The sequence below is a fragment of the Carcharhinus amblyrhynchos genome, chromosome 14 (genome assembly GCF_965287045.1).
Source record: "Carcharhinus amblyrhynchos chromosome 14, sCarAmb.v2.hapA, whole genome shotgun sequence".
In the NCBI taxonomy this organism is placed as follows: Eukaryota; Metazoa; Chordata; class Chondrichthyes; order Carcharhiniformes; family Carcharhinidae; genus Carcharhinus; species Carcharhinus amblyrhynchos.
This window is the reverse complement of record NC_137337.1, coordinates 80,543,009-80,563,871: the sequence shown is the minus strand read 5'-3', so window position 1 is coordinate 80,563,871 and position 20,863 is coordinate 80,543,009.

The window sequence follows — 20,863 nt, the reverse complement described above, 5'->3', positions numbered from 1 at the left end:
TTTATCTTGTGGGGCTGACACAAAGCCATGAAGCTGCCACTTGTACAATCCCTGCCTCGTCCTCACTCCATGTTTATCTGTTAGTAAGGATACTCCAGTAACAAGCAATAAATGACTAACTTCACAAAGTGAAAAGTAAAGGTTTAATAAAGAAACTTCATTGCACCATCACTTGGGCCACGTTCTGAGCCACAAATGCTCCCCACAATCCCCATCTGTTTTCTATTCATACCTGGTCAGCTGACCCTCATAGCATGTTACCATTGGTTACATTACAACATTCCAGACATTGGGAGTGTGGTGGGTGAAGTAGTGAAGGTTGACTATTCCAACACAGCTTTATTGCAGATGCAAATATGTAATTTTCTCTGAAAAGGGAAGAGAAATAGATTTTGTGCAAGTTAACAGGAGAAATATTTTACTTTCTGTTTAATGAAGGGAAGAGAACATTGAAGTAATTTGAAGAGGTGTGGTTAATTGGTGAGAAAATATGTTAGAGTTGTGTGAATCTTTGTTAGCCAACATGTTGAAAATGCATCTTCAGATGTTTAGTTGAAGAACTAAGTAATTATGGTAACTTGCTCTGGCCTGAATGTCCAATCCACTTTCAGTATAGCCATTCCTTCGTCATGTGGACAAGCATTACGCTTCTCCACCTTGACACTCTTCCTCAATACACAGAATGTTGATCTTATTAACCCTCACAAACAGTGCACTGGAGAAACATCATTTACACAATTAGCAATCTCCTGCCATACTTGCTGCTTTTATTTGCAGTGCTTCTGTCTAATACTTTCCTTAGGGTCACTTTCTCCAATTAAACTTTTAAGGTCATCTTTCGTGGACAGCCATCTAATCAGTGGGCACATGGGACAGGAGTAGGCCATTCAACCCATCTGCCACTCAATTATATCGTGGCCAATCTGTAGCTCGACTCCATTTACCATTCTTTGTGCGACTTCACCTTCTACCTTTCCTTAAAGAAAACCTAGTAATCTCAATCTTACAAACATTGACTGTGTCTTCAGATTTTTATGGACCAATTTTTCAATTTACATAGCTCTTTGTTTGGAAAAGTACTTCCTGATTTCTTTAAATTAAGCTCAAATTTTAAGATTATGCCCTTTGTTCAAGATTTGTCACTTGAAGTAGATTATTTCTCCCTCCACTATCCAGACCGATTTTGTTTTAAATCATCTGTATTAGATCACCTTAATGTTGTAAACTACAAATCAAGTTCATTCAATCTGTCCACATAATTTAACTCAAAGCCTTGGTATAAATTAGTGAATTTGCACTGTGATTCCTCCATCCATCTGCAAGTCCATAAAAGTAACATTCAGAGACCAGCCCCCACCTCCCCCTGGCCATTGTCGATCACATTCGTTAGCTCCTCAAGAAATACAGTTAGTTTTGTTAAACAGATCTCCCCTTGACAAGTCCCTATCAGCTCTACCTGAACAATCCATATTTGTCCAGGTGATTAGTGACTCTATCCTGATAACAGCTTCTAGCTGCACATCTGACTGTGAATTAGTAGGTTTATAATTTTCTAATTTATCTCTCTTGTGATGTAACGTTGTCAATTGTCCAGTCCAAGCACATTTTGGAAGATCTGCAATTTTCTTATTTGCTTCATTCAACACTCTGGCAATTTGTCTATCTTCAGTCTCATTATTTTCTGATTTTTTTATTAATATTAAATTTAATGGGTGTGATTCTAGCAGCGCAGTGGGTTGGGGGACATCAGTAGAGGCTGTTTAGTGCGTTCTGGCTCCAAGAGCTTTGGAGGAATCAGCTACACACCAGTGATTTAAATACTTAATTTGCTATTTCAACGTCATTAGTGGACTCGGGACTGGAGTCTCGGGTTCAATAATAAATTAACTCCCCCCCACCCCCCCCCCCCCACCCCACCCTCACCCCGCCAGGAGTGCTCCCCACAAACAAGAAACAGGCGGCCGATCCCACTGAGGGACAGAGACCATTTAGGCTTTCCCAGAGGTCAGGGAATGGCCAAACGGCACAAACTCAAATCAGAGAATAAGCTGTGACAGATAAAGATGTTGAGGGGTGGGAGAAAGGAGGAGGGGGAGAAGGAGGGAATGGTTGGGATAGAGGGAATCGTCACGGGTGGGAGGGAAAATTTGATGAAGCATTTAAAGGTTCATTGACCTTGAGTAGGAATTTCTGTTCTTGGGGTAATCAGAAAATCTCACCCTCCTGCCAGAGAATCCTCATAACATTTCTGCATATGAAAACCTGAACAGCTGAGGTGAGAAGAATTTATCCAGTTCTACATTTCCTCCATGCCAAAGCTCCATTGGTGAGAACTTCCAGACATTTATCGGGTTCAACGGCCAGTTTTCACACAAACAAGCTCTAGATCGACAGTATCAGGTCCCGGCAAATCCTTTATGTTATAAAGTCTATCCTCCAAAGGCCACCTCTGCAGAGACGCTGTCTGTTTGTGTATGTTGTCCATGCTGGGATATTTTATAAAGGGTAAATAATTATATTTCCAGAGAACAATTGTGAATGTACCAGTTCTTGAACTTACCTTAAAAAATTTTGTTTGTAGTAAATTAACCGTTGAGTTTACTGAAGGAAGTGGCATGATGGCACAATGGTTAGTAATGCTGCCTCACAACTTCAGGGACCCAGATTCAAATCCTGGCATGGCTCCAGTTTCTTGCACCTGGACCATAACTCTGTAGTTTAGAGAACTTAAGGTACAGTTCCAGGTACTTTTTAAACTTAAAAAAAAGTTTAGAGTCTCTGTCTCCACCACCAACTCAGGCTGTGAATTCCAGACACCCACCAGCTTCTGTATAAATGGGTTCTTCATCATGTTCCCTCTACATTTACTGCCACTTAGCTTGAACCTATGATCCATGGTTTTTGAACTATCTTTCATGGGAAACAGGTTTCTTCTGTCTACTCTCTCCCTCCCCATCACAATCATATTTTGTATACCTCAATCATATCATCCCTCAGTCTTCTCTGTTCCAAAGAAAACAACCTCAACCTATCCAATCTCTCCTCATAGCTACAATTCTCCAGCCCTGGCATCCTAATAAATCATCTCTGCACTCTCTCTAGAACAATTATGTCCTTCCTGCAATGTGGTGACCAGAACTGCACACAATATTCCAGCTGTGGCCTCACCGGTGTCTGAAATAGTTTCATCATTATATCTCGACTTTACATACTTCTACACCTCTGCCAATCAAGTAGACCAATTCATATGCTATTTTTACAATCTTCCCTACTTGTACTGCTATCTTTAGGGACTCGGGCACTTGCACACCAAGATCTCTCACTTCACCTATCCCTCTCAATACATTCTCGTTACTGTCTATTTCCTTCTACTGTGTAACCTCTCTAAACGTATTACCTCTCACAGATCAGAGTTGAACTTCATCTGCCAGTTTCCCACCCACTCCACTTACCTATCTATATGATTTTGGAGCTTATAACTACCCTCTACACTATCCACCAAATGGCCAAAGTTAACTCCAGAAAGTTAATGACTGGAGAATGGAGGAAACTGACTCGACTACATCACACTTGTCATCAAGCAAGTGTACAAGGATCAGTTGCCAGGCCCTCAGAATCAAACAGATGAAACAAACCATTGAACACGACACAGCTGAAGTTTAATGAAGTGCGAAACAGGTGAAGTGACTTCCAAGAAGTTGGTAATTGCTTGTCGAACACTGAAAACATTGTCTGAGAGATGGCGTTGAAGCATCTCTTCAATCTCACTGATCAAAGGCTCCCCAGCCTACAACAGTCTCAATGACCGTGGAAAGTTGCCAAAGTTCCAGAAATATGTCCACTAGCTATTAAAACTAGAAAGCCTGAATAAATTTAACTCCATGGGTGCACCTGAACCTTTAATTCTACCTCCCTCCCTCCCCCCCCAACCCCCACCCCACCAAAGGTACATCTTTGCATGAAGGTGAATAATGGAGATAGAATGGACAAGTGTGGGTCAGAATCTTGGGGTTTGATGTCCTGATACTCTACACTGAGGAACTTGTTGAATCCTTTTACATTTAAATAAGTGGGTTCATTTAACCCAAAATTAATTTAATTTCTTCACACTCAATTGCCCAGTTTCTATTCCTGATTGGTTGGAGAGCTTGGCCACTTCCTCTCATCCTTGGAAGAGCTCACCTCACAACACAACCTCCGATCTCAGAATGTGACCTCCAGGTAAGAGTGAAAGTCTTTGATAGCAATCTTCCCAATTCTCCTAAGCTTCCTTGTGGTTGCTGCAGCCTCAACAATCACATACTTCTGATTCCTTGTAACTCCAGTCATTATCCCATTAACTAGATTCCCTTACTTTTGTCAGAATGGATTTGCTATCATGTTCATCCACATTGATAGGTCAAGGAACTCAAAAGTGGGGTACGGATGCCACAGTTCATTAAAGACCTTTCACTAAGACCACTGGAGATATTCAGCAAGTTCCCAACCATAAAAAGTCCCATCAGTGACTGAGATGAGAAGATAATTAAAGTCAATTACAAGATTATGAAGATAGAGCTGATTAAAGTGAACTGGGAAATTAGGTTCAAGCCAGCAGAGATACAGAGGCAGACATTTAAGGAGATATTTCATAACACTCAGAGAAGATACAATTCAGTGAGAACGAAAGACTCTCAGGGGAGGGTGCATCATTTGTGGTTAACTAAGGAATATCAAAGTAATGATGCGTCTTACAGACTTTGTCAGGAAAGGTATTTATTAATAAGGAAAACTGTACAGAGACCGGCAGCCCATTGGCTGCTCCAGTCCATGCGTGTCTTCAGGCTGTCTTCTGCCTGAGAGAGAGCTCTAGCTCTGAGGTGATTACCCACTTTCAGTCCTAATTGATCTCTCAAGCCAAGTGACCCTCATCCGCTGTGTTATCCTTAGAGGGACAAACACCACAATCAAACTGAAAGAAAAGGGATACGATTCCACAAAGATAAGTGACAGGAAAAAGGCTTGGACAGAATATAAAATCCCTCAAAGAATGACTCAAAAGTAATGAGGAAGCAATTAAATAAGAAAATAAAGCCAGCTATAAAAAGATAGGAAGCATTTCTACAAGTATTTAAAAATTAAAAGAATATCTAAAGTGAGCTTTGGCCATCTAGTGAGCAAGTCTGAGGAATTAATGATGGAAAATAAGGAAATGGCAGATGCATTGAACAGATGTTTTGTGTCTGCCTTCACTGTAGAAGACACAAATAACATCTCAAAATATTCTTAATCAAGAGCTGAAAGAACTCAATTAGAATCATAAGGGAAAGATGTTGGAAAAACTATTAGAACTAAAGTTTGCCGAGTCCCCAGGACCTGATGACTGCACCCCAGGGTCTTCAAGCAAAGAGCTGCAGAGATAATGGATGAATTGGTTTTCATTTTCTAAAACTCTAGATTCTGGAACAGCCCTATCAGATTAGCAATTGGAAATGTAATTCCTTTATTTAAGAGAGGAGGATACAGAAAGCAGGAAACTACAAGCCAGTCAGTCTAACATCCGTCACTGGTAAAATGCTAGAATTTATTATTAAAAATTTATAGCTAGATACTTAGAAAACCTTAATACAATTAGGGAAAGTCAACCAAGTCTTGTGAAACAGAAATCGTGTTTGAATAATTTATTAGGTTCTTTGAGAAAGTGACAAGCAACCTGGATAAAGGAGAACCCAGAGAGAGATATTCAGCTTTCTTCTCCCCTTACAGATGCTGCCAGACCTGTTGAGATTTTCCAGCATTTTCTCGTTTGGGGTTTCAGATTCCAACATCCGCAGTAATTTGCTTTTATGGATAAAAGGGAACTCATAGATAAACTCATCACGACTCATTATCATTAACAAAAGCCAGAATTGTGCTGGCATTAAGTCACAGCACTAGGGGAAACATTCCATGGGGACAGCGCTATGGCATAAAGCAGTTTAAATTAATTTTAATTCACACAAATCATGCTAGGCTGTGAAGTGCACAGCAAACTCGCTGATGTTGCCAGAAGCAGTTTAGAAAGGGTTAACCCTCTCCTTGCAGATTACACAGCTTCTCCTTGCTGCTCCTTCACTTTGGGAGCCACAGTAGAAAGCACCACAATGTTCTTATGTTCAGCAACTGAGAACAAGCAAATGCTTTGAATCAGTTTTTAGATTCTGCAATCTATCAGAAACATGGGGCGAAAGGAAGTTAAAAGCAACAATCCAGAGATACACTTTGCTGAAGGTGGAAATATTGTCAATGCAAGCTGCTAACTCATTATTCCTACAATGAGTTGCTGTGCACATTTAAGTGGTGACTGTTCAGTGGTGTTGTATGTCTGTTCAACTGTCTGATGAAGAGGTTTTGAGTCTTGTACGGATGAAAATTAAATTTCTATTGATAACACATAGCTATGTATGTATATATACAGATCATGGCCTAAGACCATAAGACAACAAGAAACAGGAACAGGAGGAGGCCATTCAGCCCCTCAAGCCTGCTCCAACATTCAACAGAATTGTGGCTTATCTGACGTTCCTCACATCCACCTTCTAGCACTTTCCCCATAATTCTTGATTCCACAATTAATCAATAACCTATTTCAGCCTTAAACATACACAAGAACTCTTCCCACCACCCCCCCCAAGCTCTCTCTGGCAAGGAGTTCCAAGGACTCACAACCCTCAGAGAAGGAATTCCTGCTCACCTCAGAGTTAAATTAGTGCCCCTTTACTCCAAGACTCTAGTCTTGGACTCTCCCATGAGGGAGAACATCCTCTCAGCATTTACCCTGTCAAGCCCCTTAAGAATCCAAATGTTTCAATGAGATCATCTCTCATTCTTTAAATTCCAATGAGTAGACCTGATTAACCTTTCCTCATAAAACAATTCCTCCACATCAGGGATCAGCCTAAGCTCTGAACTCATACTTGCTTCTACACATGTCTCTAGTCCACAACTCTCTTCAGCTTCAGGTCATGTTTCCTTTTGCATTACTCTGTGGGTGGTCCGTTTCCCAGTCTCACATTAGCCATTGATATGTCTGATACCCTTACACTGCATATGGTTTAGCTCAGTTGGCTGGACAGCTGGTTAGTGATTCAGAGCAATGCCAACAGCATGGGTTCAATTCCTGTGAACCATTCCGGCTGAGATTATTCATGAAGGCCCTGCCTTCTCAACCTTGCCCCTCGATGAAGTGTGGTGACCCTCAGGTTAAATCACCACCAGTCACAGCCTGTGATCATCTGAGACTTCAGTGACTTTACTATTTTTACATATGATAACTAATTTCACTAAAGGGTCTTAATTCAGGCACCGGACCCTGACTAACATGTTTAAATTATGCTGCTGCTTTTGACAGGGATGCTTACCAAATAGCTGAGACAATATGGAGCCACCGTCACTCCCATTACACACAATTTACCCTCCAAAATTTAGCTTCACGTCACCCATTTTAGATGGAGATATTGATTTCCAGCCCCATATCTCTGTAACGTCTTTCAACAATGCGATACATGCATCGGCACACTAAAATGGCGTGATATTCAAGAGCTGCATACTTAGGTCAAGGTAGATGGGGGCGGTGAGAAAGAACACTAACAGGTTGATGGGTATCAGTACGAGAGGGTGCAACCAATCACAGAGCCTTGCTTTGGCCACGTGTGACTGTGCATTTGGCAGTACAAGTCATGTTGTAGTGATCAAATGACTTGTTAGTTGGGAATTCAGAAATAATTTTGTGAACCCCAAAATGATGTATGCTTTCTTAAAGACACATTGGAACATAAATGCATCGTATGTTCTGATAGAATAGGGCAAGAAGTTCCCAAGACGATCCTCTGACCAACATAGACTTATATTTGATATACACTTGGTGAGTGGTGAATAATACTAAATAACTCACTGCTTAGGAATAGTCACATAGCCCTTACACTTCACTCATATCAGTGTGACATTAGCTGTTGTTAGACTTGTTCTGTCTTTTGCACAATCTATTGTTTATTTTTATTCATTCGTGGGACATGGGTGTCACTCACTGGCCAGCATTTATTGCCCATTCCTAGTTGCCCTTAAGAAGGTGGTGGTGAGCTGCCTTCCTGAATCGCTGCAGTCCAACATGCCGTAAGGGAGGGAATTCCAGGATTTTGATCCAGCGACAATAAAAAAAGGTGATATATTTCCAAGTCAGGATGATAAGGGACTTGGAGGGGAACTTGCAGGTGGTGGTGATCCCATGTATCTGCTGCGCTTGCCCTTCTAGATGGAAGTGGTCATGAGTTTGCAAGGTGCTGTCTAAGGATCTTTAATGAATTGCTGTAATGCATCTTGTAGATAGTACACACTGCTGCTACTGAGTGTCAGTGGTGGAGAGATTGAACGTTTGTAGATGTGGTGCTAATCAAATGGGTTGCTTTGTCCTGAATCATGTTGAGCTTCTTAAGTGTTATTGGAGCTGCACCCATCCAGGAAAATGGGGAGCATTCCATCACATTCCTGACTTTTGCCTTGTAAATAGTGGACAGGCTTTGGGGAGTCAAGAGTTACTCGCCGCAGTATTCCTAGCCTCTGACCTGTTCTTGTAGCCACTGTGTTTATGTGGATGGCCAGTTGAGTTTCTGGTCAATGGTAACCCCAAGGATGTTGACAGTGTGGGATTCAGTGATGGTAACAACGTTGAATGTCAAGAGGCGATGATTAGGGTGTCTTTTATTGGTAATGATCATTGCCTGGCATTGTGTGGTGTGAATGTTACTTACAACTTGTCAGCCCAAGCCTGTATATTGTCCAGATCTTGTTGCATTTGGACATGGACTGCTTCAGTAGCTGAGGAGTCGCAGAGGGGTGGTTCATTCAGGGATTTGGGTGTCGCTGGCTAGGCCAGCGTTTATTGCCCATCTCTAATTGGCATTGTGAAGATGGTAGTGAACCATTTTCTTGAGCAGCTGCAGTCCACGCAGTAGGTATACCACAGTGCTATTGGGTCGGGGGGGAGGTTGAGGGGATGGGGGGAGCTCCAGGATTTTGGTCCAGTGACAGTGAAGAAAAGGTGATACATTTCCAGTCAGGATGGTGAGTGGCTTTGAGGGCAACCTCCCGGTGGTGGTGTTTCACTCACGCATCTGCTGCCCTTGTCCTTCTAGATGGTGGAGGTAGTAGGTTTGAAAGGCGAAGGAGTCTGGGTGAGTTCCTGCAATGCATCTTGTAGATGGTACACACTGCTGCCACTGTGTGATGGTGTCACAGGGAGTGAATGTTGTGGATCGGGTGGTTTGACCTGGATGGCTTCTACTTGAGCTTCAGACTTGTTCTTTGTCATTTTCTATGTCCTGCCTGTTAGAATCTTAGAATCTCTACAGTGCAGAAGGAGACCATTTGGCCCATTGAGTCTGCACCAACCACAATCCCATCCAGGTCCTATCCCCATAACCCTATGCATTTACTCTAGCTAGTCCCTTTGACATTAAGGGGCAATTCAGCAGGACCAATCCACCTAGCCCATACATCTTTGGAGTGTGGGAGGAAACAAGAGCACCTGGAGGAAGCCCATGTTGATATGGGGAGAATGTGCAAACTCCACACACAGTGACCTAAGTTAGGGATCGAACCCAGGTCCCTGGTGCTGTGAGGCAGCGGTGCTAACCACTGTGTCACCATGCCACACACAGATATACGAGTTGACCTAGAAAGTGTGTATCTCTGTGTGTCTCTCTATTCCCTAGTTGCTAAGCAACAGCACAGTTTTGTCAACTTTGTTTTTTCACTTCGCTAAACTACTTCAAGTGTCATAAAACCTCATTAACAAAGCCGCTGCACAAATCTGCAGTGTTCTCTCGAAAATTAAACTAAACTGACATTTTGCAAATAAGAAATAAATTAATTAAACTTAGAGATATGTCTTGCTCCTAACACTCACAAATACAAATATAACTTACTTAACACTTTCTAATTCCTTACACTTGACTCACGCTTTGTTTGGAGTGTCAGGAGTTGAGTTACTCCTCACAGGATTCCTGGCCTTTGACCTGTTCTTGTAGCCACAATATTTGTGTGGCTAGTGCAGTTTCAGGTCAATGGTAAACTCCCAGTTTTATGAGGTTTAATGTGAAAAATAATGCAATGAATTTTAACTTTCTTTTTCTCTGACTTCTGCCATTGATTGCCAGGTTTTGGACTGGCTGTACATTGACATCGCAGTGACACAATAACATGACTAAAAAATCCAAGAGAAAATAAAAGAAACTCACATAAAGATTGTCGAACAAAAAGAACAAATATAGACAAATGGTATCGAGAGAAACAAATCTACTGAAAAGTGCCAAAACTAATATCGAACATCATGCTATCCTGACCTGCTGATGTTACCACTGAATGAAGGCCAAGGACTATGTCTAGGACATCATCTTCAATTTACTCTCGCATTTCTGCCTCACTTTTATAGTCCAGCTGCTCACTGTTCCCAACAGCAGCAAGCAGCACTGCCGACAAAGATGCAAGAGATTATAAGCCTGTCCTCTCAATGTCGGATGAAAATATTTAGGTTCCCTGCTGCATTTGAAATAATAAAACACAGGAAATGAAATTAAACTTTGACCCAAACGAATGCAATAAACACAATGATATATACTCACAATTTACAGCTTTTTGAAACTGGGTTAACATCAAAAGCATCAAATCACCTGACTGAGGATTTAGAGAGATCTGGAAACAGGTGATGATCCAACTTCACATTCAGTTCCAAATATAAAAAATACTTGCTGTAAACAAAGAAACTATAGTCTCAAGCAGCATACTTTGGGAGAATAGATAATTCTAACAACACTCATTGACCACACAATGGTGACACTGAGCAAAAGACCCAGATAATCTTAAAATGAAGATACAAGGCTGGCATGAAAGGACAGGCTCAAAGGAAAGACAAACAAATAAAAATGTAGACTAATCAAGACTCTGGGATTTCACAGGGGCAGCAGATACCAACTGAGAGATTGTCCAGGAGACTGGACACAGGCCAGAAGCAACAAGGAGCAGTGCTGAAGAAGGAACAATTCCAAGGCTCAACAGAAACATGGAATCCAGCAGATCCATTCCAGAATGCAGAAGGCTCACAACAGGCCCAGAACTGAGGAAGCTTGAGAAATGAGTTCACAAAAGGTACTGCTTCAGGATAACACAAAAAAGATCAAAAAGACAAGGTAGTACATTATTTTATGTAGTAGGATCTATCACTGATGACAGGACAGCAAAGCAGGGGCTGATGAGACTTCATCTTCTTATGGAGAAACTCTGCAAGCGTTCAATTCTTATTTCAGCTTCCATTGCAATGTAATAACTGAGAAGGCTAAACCTAATATATTTGATTTGCTTTTTTGATTTGATTTACTATTGTCACGTGTATTAACATACAGTGAAAAGTATTGTTTCTTGTGTGTTATATGGACAAAGCATACCGTTCATAGAGAAGGAAATGAGAGAGTGCAGAATGTAATGTTACAGTCACAGTGAGAGTGTAGAGAAAGATCAACTTAATGCAAAATAGGTCCATTCAAAAGTCTGACAGCAGCAGGGAAGAAACTGTTCTTGAGTCAGTTGGTACATGACCTCAGACTTTTGTATCTTTTTCCCAATGGAAGAAGGTAGAAGAAAGAATGTTTGGGATGCATGGGGTTTTTAATTATGCTGGCTGCTTTGCCGAGGCAGCAGGAAGTGTAGACAGAGTCAATGGATGGGAGGCTGGTTTGCGTGATGGATTGGGCTACATTCACAACATTTTGTAGTTCCTTGCAGTCAGAGTAGGAGCCGTACTAAGCTGTGATACAACCAGGAAGAATGCTTTCCATAGTGCATCTGGAAAGGTTGGTGAGAGTTGGAGCGGACATGCCAAATTTCCTCAATCTTCTGAGAAAGTAGAGATATTGTTGGGCTTTCTAAATTATAGTGTCAGCAGAGGGGAACCAGGACAGTTTGTTGGTGATCTGGACACTTAAAAATTGATTAGGTAAAAGCATGGATGCGTCCATCAACAAGATCCTTGCACTATAGATCGATAGGATTGTTCAAGGGTGAGCTGATTCACAACAGAATTGTATTTGGGGTCATAGGTGAAGCATTATCAGATCTATAACAGACAAGCGAGGATTAAACACGAGTATAAAATGTGCAGATTGCAAGGTAAACAGAACTCAGGAAACAGAGCTGGGCATTTGCTTGGAGGACAAAAGGCGTTCCATGGAGACAATTAAATGGGACCATTGTAGACCACGAGCATCAAAACCTGCCAAAATGGGGAAATATATACCAATCATCATTTTGAAATGTCTTCAATATTATGGAGCACCACAAAGGAATTCACATTCGGAGGGTCCATGAGAGATGAGATCTATTCCAGAGTCAAAGCAGTTAGAAATCATAGAAACTCTACACCACAGAAAGAGGCCATTCAGCCCATTGAGTCTGCACTAACCACAATCCCACCCAGGCCCTACCCCCATATCCCTACATATTTACCCACTAATCCCTCTAACCTATGCATCTCAGGACACTAAGGTCAATTTAGCACGGCCAATCAACCTAACCCACACATCTCTGGACTATGGAAGGAACAGTTGTGAGAATCTGACAGCATGTTGTCAAACATTAAATAAAAAAATGCAAGTTCATGAAATCAAGTTTCTAGGTCACAAACTGCAAGCCAATGGAATCAGAATTGATCTACAAAAACTAAAAGCAATCTGAAAATTTCAACCCAGGAAAATACTGTTGAAAAGACGACACAATGTTTAATCTTTTCTGAAATCTTGGCATATTACAATCCAGAATTACTGACCAGGTTAGGTGGATTAGCCATGGTAAATGCACATGTTACAAAGATAGGGTGGAGCATGGGGCTCAAGTGGGATGCTCTTTCAGAGAGTCATTGCAGGCTGGATGGGCTGAACGACCTCTTTCTGCATTGTAGGGATTCTATAATTGGAACATAAGAACATCACTGGAAGGTCAAACCAGAAGTAGGGGGCATGAGACAGGAAGCATAAACCAGTTTACTATACCTCGAGGTCACTAACAGAAACGGAATAATGGCACACCACGATAGATAAAGAAGCAGTGGCAGCAATCTGAGAATGCAAAAAACTCTCTGATTGGGATTATGTTTCAAAATTCAAAGAGAGTTTAAGCCACTAGTTGCCTTCTTTCAAAACAGAAACTGCCAAGACCACCCAGAATATAATTGGCTTAGGCTGAATTTGATGAGAAATGACTCCATCCTTGAGTATGTGCAAGGAAGTTTTCCAGCAACTGCAGATGTACTGTTGCAAACTCCATCAGAAAAAAGCAAAAAAGAAGATTTACAGGGTGAAACATTAACTGCATACTCTGGGAGAGCAGACTATCCTCTAAACCCTATCTAGACTCCATCACACAACAAAGTAATCTCCTTCATCACTGGCAAAGATACCCTCTCCTCCATTTTTTGAAATTTTCTGTTCTGTTTTAGTTTGTGTTTCTTGAATCAGAGAATTGAGGCATTTTCATTCATTTATATTTAACTTCTTAATCATCTAATAGAGATCCTGCAAAAGTTGTCTGAATAAAATAATCTGCTATTCTCAAATTCTCTTCTTATTGGCTAGCTAAGCTTGGAAACTGGTCACATATTGATCACAGGTGTAATTGCTCAGTTGGTTCCTTATCTCACTTAAAAGTTTCTACAATATCTTTAGCCTATGTTCACCATCAGTGCAAAGGACTAAATACGGCATTGCTTGTATACCAAGAGGAGGAACTAACCAGAAAACTAACCCTGTGAATGACTGCAACCCCATAACTCCCATCTACCTTTCCCCCAGACCACCAAGCACCGTCTACTCCCCTAAACATCATCCACTCCCTTCAAGTCACCATCAGATTCCATGACAACCATCAAACTATACCAAGCATAATTACAACTGTTAAATCAGAACCCATTGTGATCAAAGCCCCAGTTTGAACTGAAGGCCTGACCCATGTTTCTGCAATTATTTGTAGTGATGAATGTACTTCATTTGTAATATTCACCTTAGGGAGAGTTTGCCACTGCTGGATGCTAATAAATAATTATTCTTATATTCCACATAATTCAGTACATTAATGAGTAAAGGCACGTCACAACTCAGTTGCTTTTCAAGTTTATTGGCCTTAACTGATTATCTGTAAAGGATTCTGAGGATAACTCAAAAGTCCAAATATATTGATGATCCATATCATTGGCTGGGTGCCACATGTAGTATGGTGTTTGTTGAAATGTTCTGTAGGACCTTTCCCGAGATGTCCTGCCCTCTGACATTCATGCACGGGAAGCAACTGGAATAGCTATGTAATGTTCCAATGTGCACGTTTGTTCAACTCAGAAGCAACAAACAAGAGATGGGGGAAAGAAGCTTCACTGACAATTTTAACTGCAAGTATTTTCAGCAGCGCACTGGATGGAGAGATTAAGCAGTCGTTGAATCAACTGTTCAACAGGCTGATGGTTTCAGGGTCACTGCTGTGAAGCAGCCATGTACTCAGTGCATCATGGCGGTTCACAGAATAGCATACAACTTGCTTGATATATTGGCCAATCAACCACAGCTAGCCAAATCAATCAGTATAACAGCACTACAAAGTATAGAATAAAACTGCATGGAAATACTAAATGATACCAGCTGTATTAACATTTCCCAATATGTCAAATGATTGCTGCTGAAACAGATCTTACCCAAAGAAAAATGTGTGGGCCAAGTACAGTAAAAAAAAACAGTATTCAATATGTGATATCCTTTTGAATCAGGAATTCAAAATTTTATCACCAGATCAACTGTTATTTTTGTGATTGCATTTTATAGCTATTGCATCATTCACACACATTTGTCATATTAATTTGAACATATTTAGCAAAGAGGAGTTATTTTCACATCAAACAGGAAAGGACGTAACAAAAATAAGAAGAAAAATGCAATGAATTTGCTCTTTCCAGAATTTAAGGTTTAACAGGTGAAAATGTTCACCTTAAGCACATTCTCAGTTTCTTGTCTGCTCTGGATATCTTGATAGAAACATTTAACAATTCCTACACTGGCTCCGACTGATAAATCATTCGATGCTTTCTGTTCCTATGTTTTCAAGCTATCACTAGATGTCAGCCCTGTCCACAGAGTAAAAACACATGTTGAAAATGGAGCCAATCATACATTCTAACAGATACATTTTTAGCTTATTTGCCTTTGGAACTGACTGTCCAATCCAAAATATATCTCTCATTTCAGTTAATATATATTTAGAATTTTGAATTGCGATAATTACAAAGTCTGAAAGTATAAACAGAAATAGTGGTGTAAACCATGGAACAAATCTTTCACTTTTAACACAGGATGATTCACTGCTTGGCACTCCAACGTGCATTAAAAACTCCAAATATGGTGAAATGGCACATTTTGGAGTAACTTTAAATAATATGATACTTGCTACATTAAATTATATGCTCGAATAAGTCACAAAAAATATACAAAGTTTCTTCATTCTTAATTCCCATACTCCCTTGGGCTGTCACACTGCTTACATAGTCATGAACCTAGATCACTCGACACAAAGACACTGTCAAAGGCATACATTTTCAGTCTCTATCCATCCAGGGACCGACCACTACACATCACTTAAGGCAATATCAGATCTTCGAAATGCTGCGTTTTATGAACAGCTTGTAGTTTTCAAACAGAAGTCAATCAAATGATAATTTACTTTACTAAAATATTTATAAAGCCATGGATTTTCACAGACGTAATTCAAGAAATGACCTGTAGAGAATTCGGATGCTGTCTTTTACCAGAGATCCCAACATTTGAAATACAAACTTTTAAAAGTTGGCCCTACCCTTTACATACATATTATTTCTACATTTACTCCGTGGTCAGGCAAAGGTGTGAATCGTAAAATAGATTTGAGTCCAAGATGTGTAATTTCTTTGGAATACAGTGAATTTGGTTCAAACATAAATAAAGTGGATACATTGAGCATTGTCCTATTGATGATGATGATCAAATGACAAGAAAACTAGCAACACTGAAAAGATGATTATTCATTTCCAAACTAAATTGTTAAATATTTGCTGTACATTTCATGAGGTAAAATCTTCTTTTCAATATGTAAGCAAAAAATTACAACACATTAATTGAAACATCATTTGATAAATGTAATAAAATGTTCAGAAGATTTGGGTGGCCTGCAGGACACGACTAATTACACAGAATCAGTTTGTCATAAATTATCTAATTCAGCTTCTGGCTGTCACTTTCTCTTAAATAGAAAGAGAGAAGGTGTTATTTCATCGTATTTTGCCTCTAAAGTTTGTAGTAGGATTTAGACTCAAATTTGCACATCAGCAAGTTATTGGGACATCAAAGGTGCTGAAAGTGAAGCTGCAAGGCTGAAAAGGTCAAACGTTCTTGAAATTCATGTCAAATAGAAATTGTATAATAACTTTTTAAAAGGATAGAGAGATAGATTATTTACCTTTTCCTTTCAAATGTTAGAGAATTTTATTTTATGCCTATCAGAGTCATGACCGTCATTAGAACCATGCAGCACTGTAAGGGTTGCACACTCCTATTTACCCTTACTACTATTTCTTGATGTTAGAATTTTATGAAGGACAAACACACAGATGCAGGGTTTAGGCTCAACAACAAACTTGTTTATTTGAAAAAAATCCAACACACAAAAACAAGGGCTCTGAACTAGAGTAATGATGCTGCACAACTCCTGACAGGTTAGCACAATTTACTTTAGATTCCCACAAACACATACAATTAATGATTAAGTGATCTTTAAACCTCAGAGCTAATATCCCTTGGAGCTGGCTGATACTTACAACTCTCCATACGATTTTACCTTCAAGGTGTGGGCTGTAGATTTGTGAATCAAGTTGACTATTCCTTCCTTGGTGACTGGACTCCCAAACCTTCAGGCCAATATCACCACAATATGGCTGAAAACAGCTACAATCCCCCACATGGTTGGCCTTGCCTGGTGTTGAAAGTAGGCCTGAGTCAAGGTGACGAATCCTGACCCTCCTTCCGACTGCTGTACCAAACGTTTTTACTACTCATTTATGTTGAAAATATCAAACACATTCGCTAGAGGAATTCTGTTGTATGGTAGACGGTTTTTAATCTCTTTAGTCTAGAATCTTGGTCCAGACAAACTCATTCATCGTGATGTTGTTTCCATGACTAAAACAATGGACCCCATTCAGGTGTGGCTCCCAGTTTGATATGCAGTTGCCAGTGTTGTTTGTATGGTATCTGTTGTCTGGAATCAACAGTTATGATGATCTCTCAGATTCTTTAACTGGATTGTTCAATGATAAATGTTTCTTACTGATGATGATGTCCCAGTGTCCTTACATAGAACGGCCTTGGTTTTGGTACTGATGTGCTTTGAAGGTTAACCCCTGACAGTAAAACCTGTCTCTGTGCTAAGGTTAGGAATGTTTATTTGCAGTGTTTATGGAGTTTGGGATTTTATGTTCAACGAAAAGTCCAGTTTAAGGAGATTCTGATTTTTGTAAGCTATTGTGTTGTTGATTGATCTTGCTTTCTTTAATTCTTTCTGATGTAGAATAACGTTTGTTCTTGTTATAAAATGTGAAAGCTTGTGACATAGTTCTATTGGTTAATTGTCGGTGTTCACTTTAAACTCTAATACTCGTTGACAGGATTGTAGATAGGAGCACGTATGGTGTCCTGTGTCACCGAATCCACCAAAGGTGTTTGTTAATATGCCACCAGGCATGTGGTCAAGTGACATTTCCTCCTGCTTTACCACTCACCATATTCTTGTGGTTATTAAGATACATGTGGAGAATTGCAAATGACAGTTTATCTCTGACATCCTCCCTGCAGGTTTTATAGCACCTAAAGTTAAAAACTTTTAAAACTGACCTTCATCCCAAGCATCTCCACTTTCCCTACAAACACTTCTGCTGCAAGATAATAATATTGAGCCACATCTATATAATTTGGAGTAACCTGACTCAATAAAAGGAATTTAAAAGAAGATTAGCCACTCCCAGAAATGAACAAGATGCCAGTGAAACATTAATGATTGCTTTGGTGTTAGTTGTGAGCATTTCAAATTATTTCCAATTTTTTCTCCACTGAGGCAAGTTATCAAGGTTAGAATGAGAAAAAGAAATTTCAGACATTCCCGTGTATCACATACAGAACAGGTAAGAATTTTTCACACAGCTGCATTCCCACACTCTGTAACAGCATTGGATAAGGTGTTTGAAGAATGCTTCTCTCAGTACATGGAAATGATCACATTGTGCCACAGTTAATTATTGTAATGCAAACAGTACACAAATATATGGTTCGATGCCAAGATGCATTGTTCTGTGAGAATCCTTGGAAATATGTATTACCATAACAGCACAATGCTGCTTCACGTTATCTGTCCCTATACAGACAGCATGGACTAGAGATGTCCAAACAACAGTGGAGTACCCTGTTTCAACATTTCAGCCCCAACTATCCACACAAGGAATCTCTGTTTTATATTTAATTTTGATTCTCACTTGCTAGCTTGACTTTTTAGTTGAATTTTGAGGAAGTTTATAAAGCATTGATTTTCACACTGTTGCCTCACTGACAGATGAATCCTAAATTAGAACACCAAGATAGATTACTATCAGAGTCTTGAGATATATGTAAATTAGTAAGATTGTTGATTTAAGCTCTGAGGATGTGTGATACTGACTCCAATGATATAGCATTTTGGGCACTTTCTCTAAACAAAAGTTCCCTGGTTAAGTTACTCAAAAGCTCATCTTTAACATACACAGTGTGTACCTACTCTCCTTTTCATAAAATGTGACTCTTTAAAGAAAATACATCATTCAGTTTTTTCTCCCATTCTTTTGAAATGTGTACATTTTGCAACAGATGGACATTAACTGGCTGACCAGACCAACAGGCTGAAGCTGTAAGGTACGCAGCAAACCGGATAATTAAATGAATAAAAATAAATAGCTAAAAAGCAAATCAACTGGCTACAAAATTAAAAAGCATTTGAAATGATTATTAATGGCAATTGCAATCAGGGCAAAACAGCACTAGGAAATTAAATGAGCATCTATTATTAAATTAAACATCATTTGGTGGTGTATGTGATCTTTTAAAGCATGTAGCAAAGGAAAAGGGGACATCAAATTCATTATGTTGTACATGGATTCTGACCCACTTGCATTAATACACCAGCAATATCCTCCCTCCTTTCCCCAGTACACCTTGGAGAACAGATTGTCTCCATAAGGACAGGAAAATAGTTTGAAGTACTCCATCCAATTTTTAGACATTGATTGCAACAAAACAAATTAGAAAGACATTTATGCCACAACACCTGGGCTGGTAAGACTGCATTGAATGTATTTCTGAAGCTGTTAAATCATATAGTAAATCTAAAGGAAATGATGCACCGAGCACTGGAGTTTTATCCTTTTTTGTTCAGCTCAAACCTTTTTTTTGCTGTTTAGCAGATGAGGGAATCATCCACCCACGATAAAGATCAGCTTGTCTTTCATCCTTTACAATGCTGAATAATAACTCTGAAGTGGAACATTGAAAGGACGGCTGCTTCCTCACTGCACACTAGGAAGAAAACATTTGCATTCCCTTTATTTCATTTTTGTTTTGTCACAGAGTATAATGCATGACAGTAAAGAACAGAGATCTTCAGCGGCAGCAATGTGTATCAGTGTGAGTTCAGATTCAGAAGACAGCAACCAGTAGTAACATTTGCCTGTGCTGCCTCCATATTATTACCAAACAGGATCAGCTCACTACATCTTTTGCTCAGAGTAACAAGCATGTGAACTCTTTGTTTGACAAATTATATGTGGGTGTATTGCTGTTCTGACAGGTCGGGAAGTAACCCTTTGTGGACCCATTGTGTTCCACAGCCTTGATATCCCACACAGAAGCTATTCCTATGTGTTTACTCAAGGAGTTCTGCAGCTAATAATACCAACACTCTTATGTTTGTCAAGATATTTTGATGTGTGCAGAGCTCACAAATATAAAACGCTAATAATCACCAGTTCATTTACAGTTTGTTTAGCTTGTGCAGCTAGATGAGAAAATTTAATGAGCGCAGCTTCTTGTGGTAATTAGTGGAGCAGGAGTACCTCACAGATGATTTACTGTGTGTAAATTTCAGTCACGTTATTTTGAATTGGAAAGATTTAAAACGAAACAAAATGTAAAAATAAAATCTGGAAAAATAAAATCTGAAAGAATTAATGTCTGAAAATTGTTAGTGATTGTGTTCAAATCGAGTTTAGAAAGAACTCAGGTAGATTATGTCCCTGTAAGGAAAGGGCTCACTCAATCATAACAGGAGGGTTCGGTTCGCAGCATTAGGCAATTATTGATGAGGGAATTAAAATAACTTCAAAAGTCCCTGGGAGGTGATCAATGTGGTGCAGCAACCCTTGACATTCCAGAGACCTGGTAATTTGCCCATGGCAAATTCCAATATCAATGAGGACAATGAGTGGGTCTGAGGGGGGGAGTAGTGAGTAGGAGTGGTAAGTGGAATGCTGACTATGGAGTGGGATTGTAATTAGGGTGTGAATACTGAGTGGGAGGACATATAAACATCTGAACATACAAACCAGGAACATGAGTCGACTGTTCCACCATTCAATAGGATCATGGCAGTTGTGATTGTAACTTTAACTCCACATTCCAATGTACTCCTGATCACCCTCATCTACAAAGACTCTGCTTCCACTGCCTTTCAAGAAAAAGAATTTCAAACTCTCAACTCCCAGAGAGAAAAG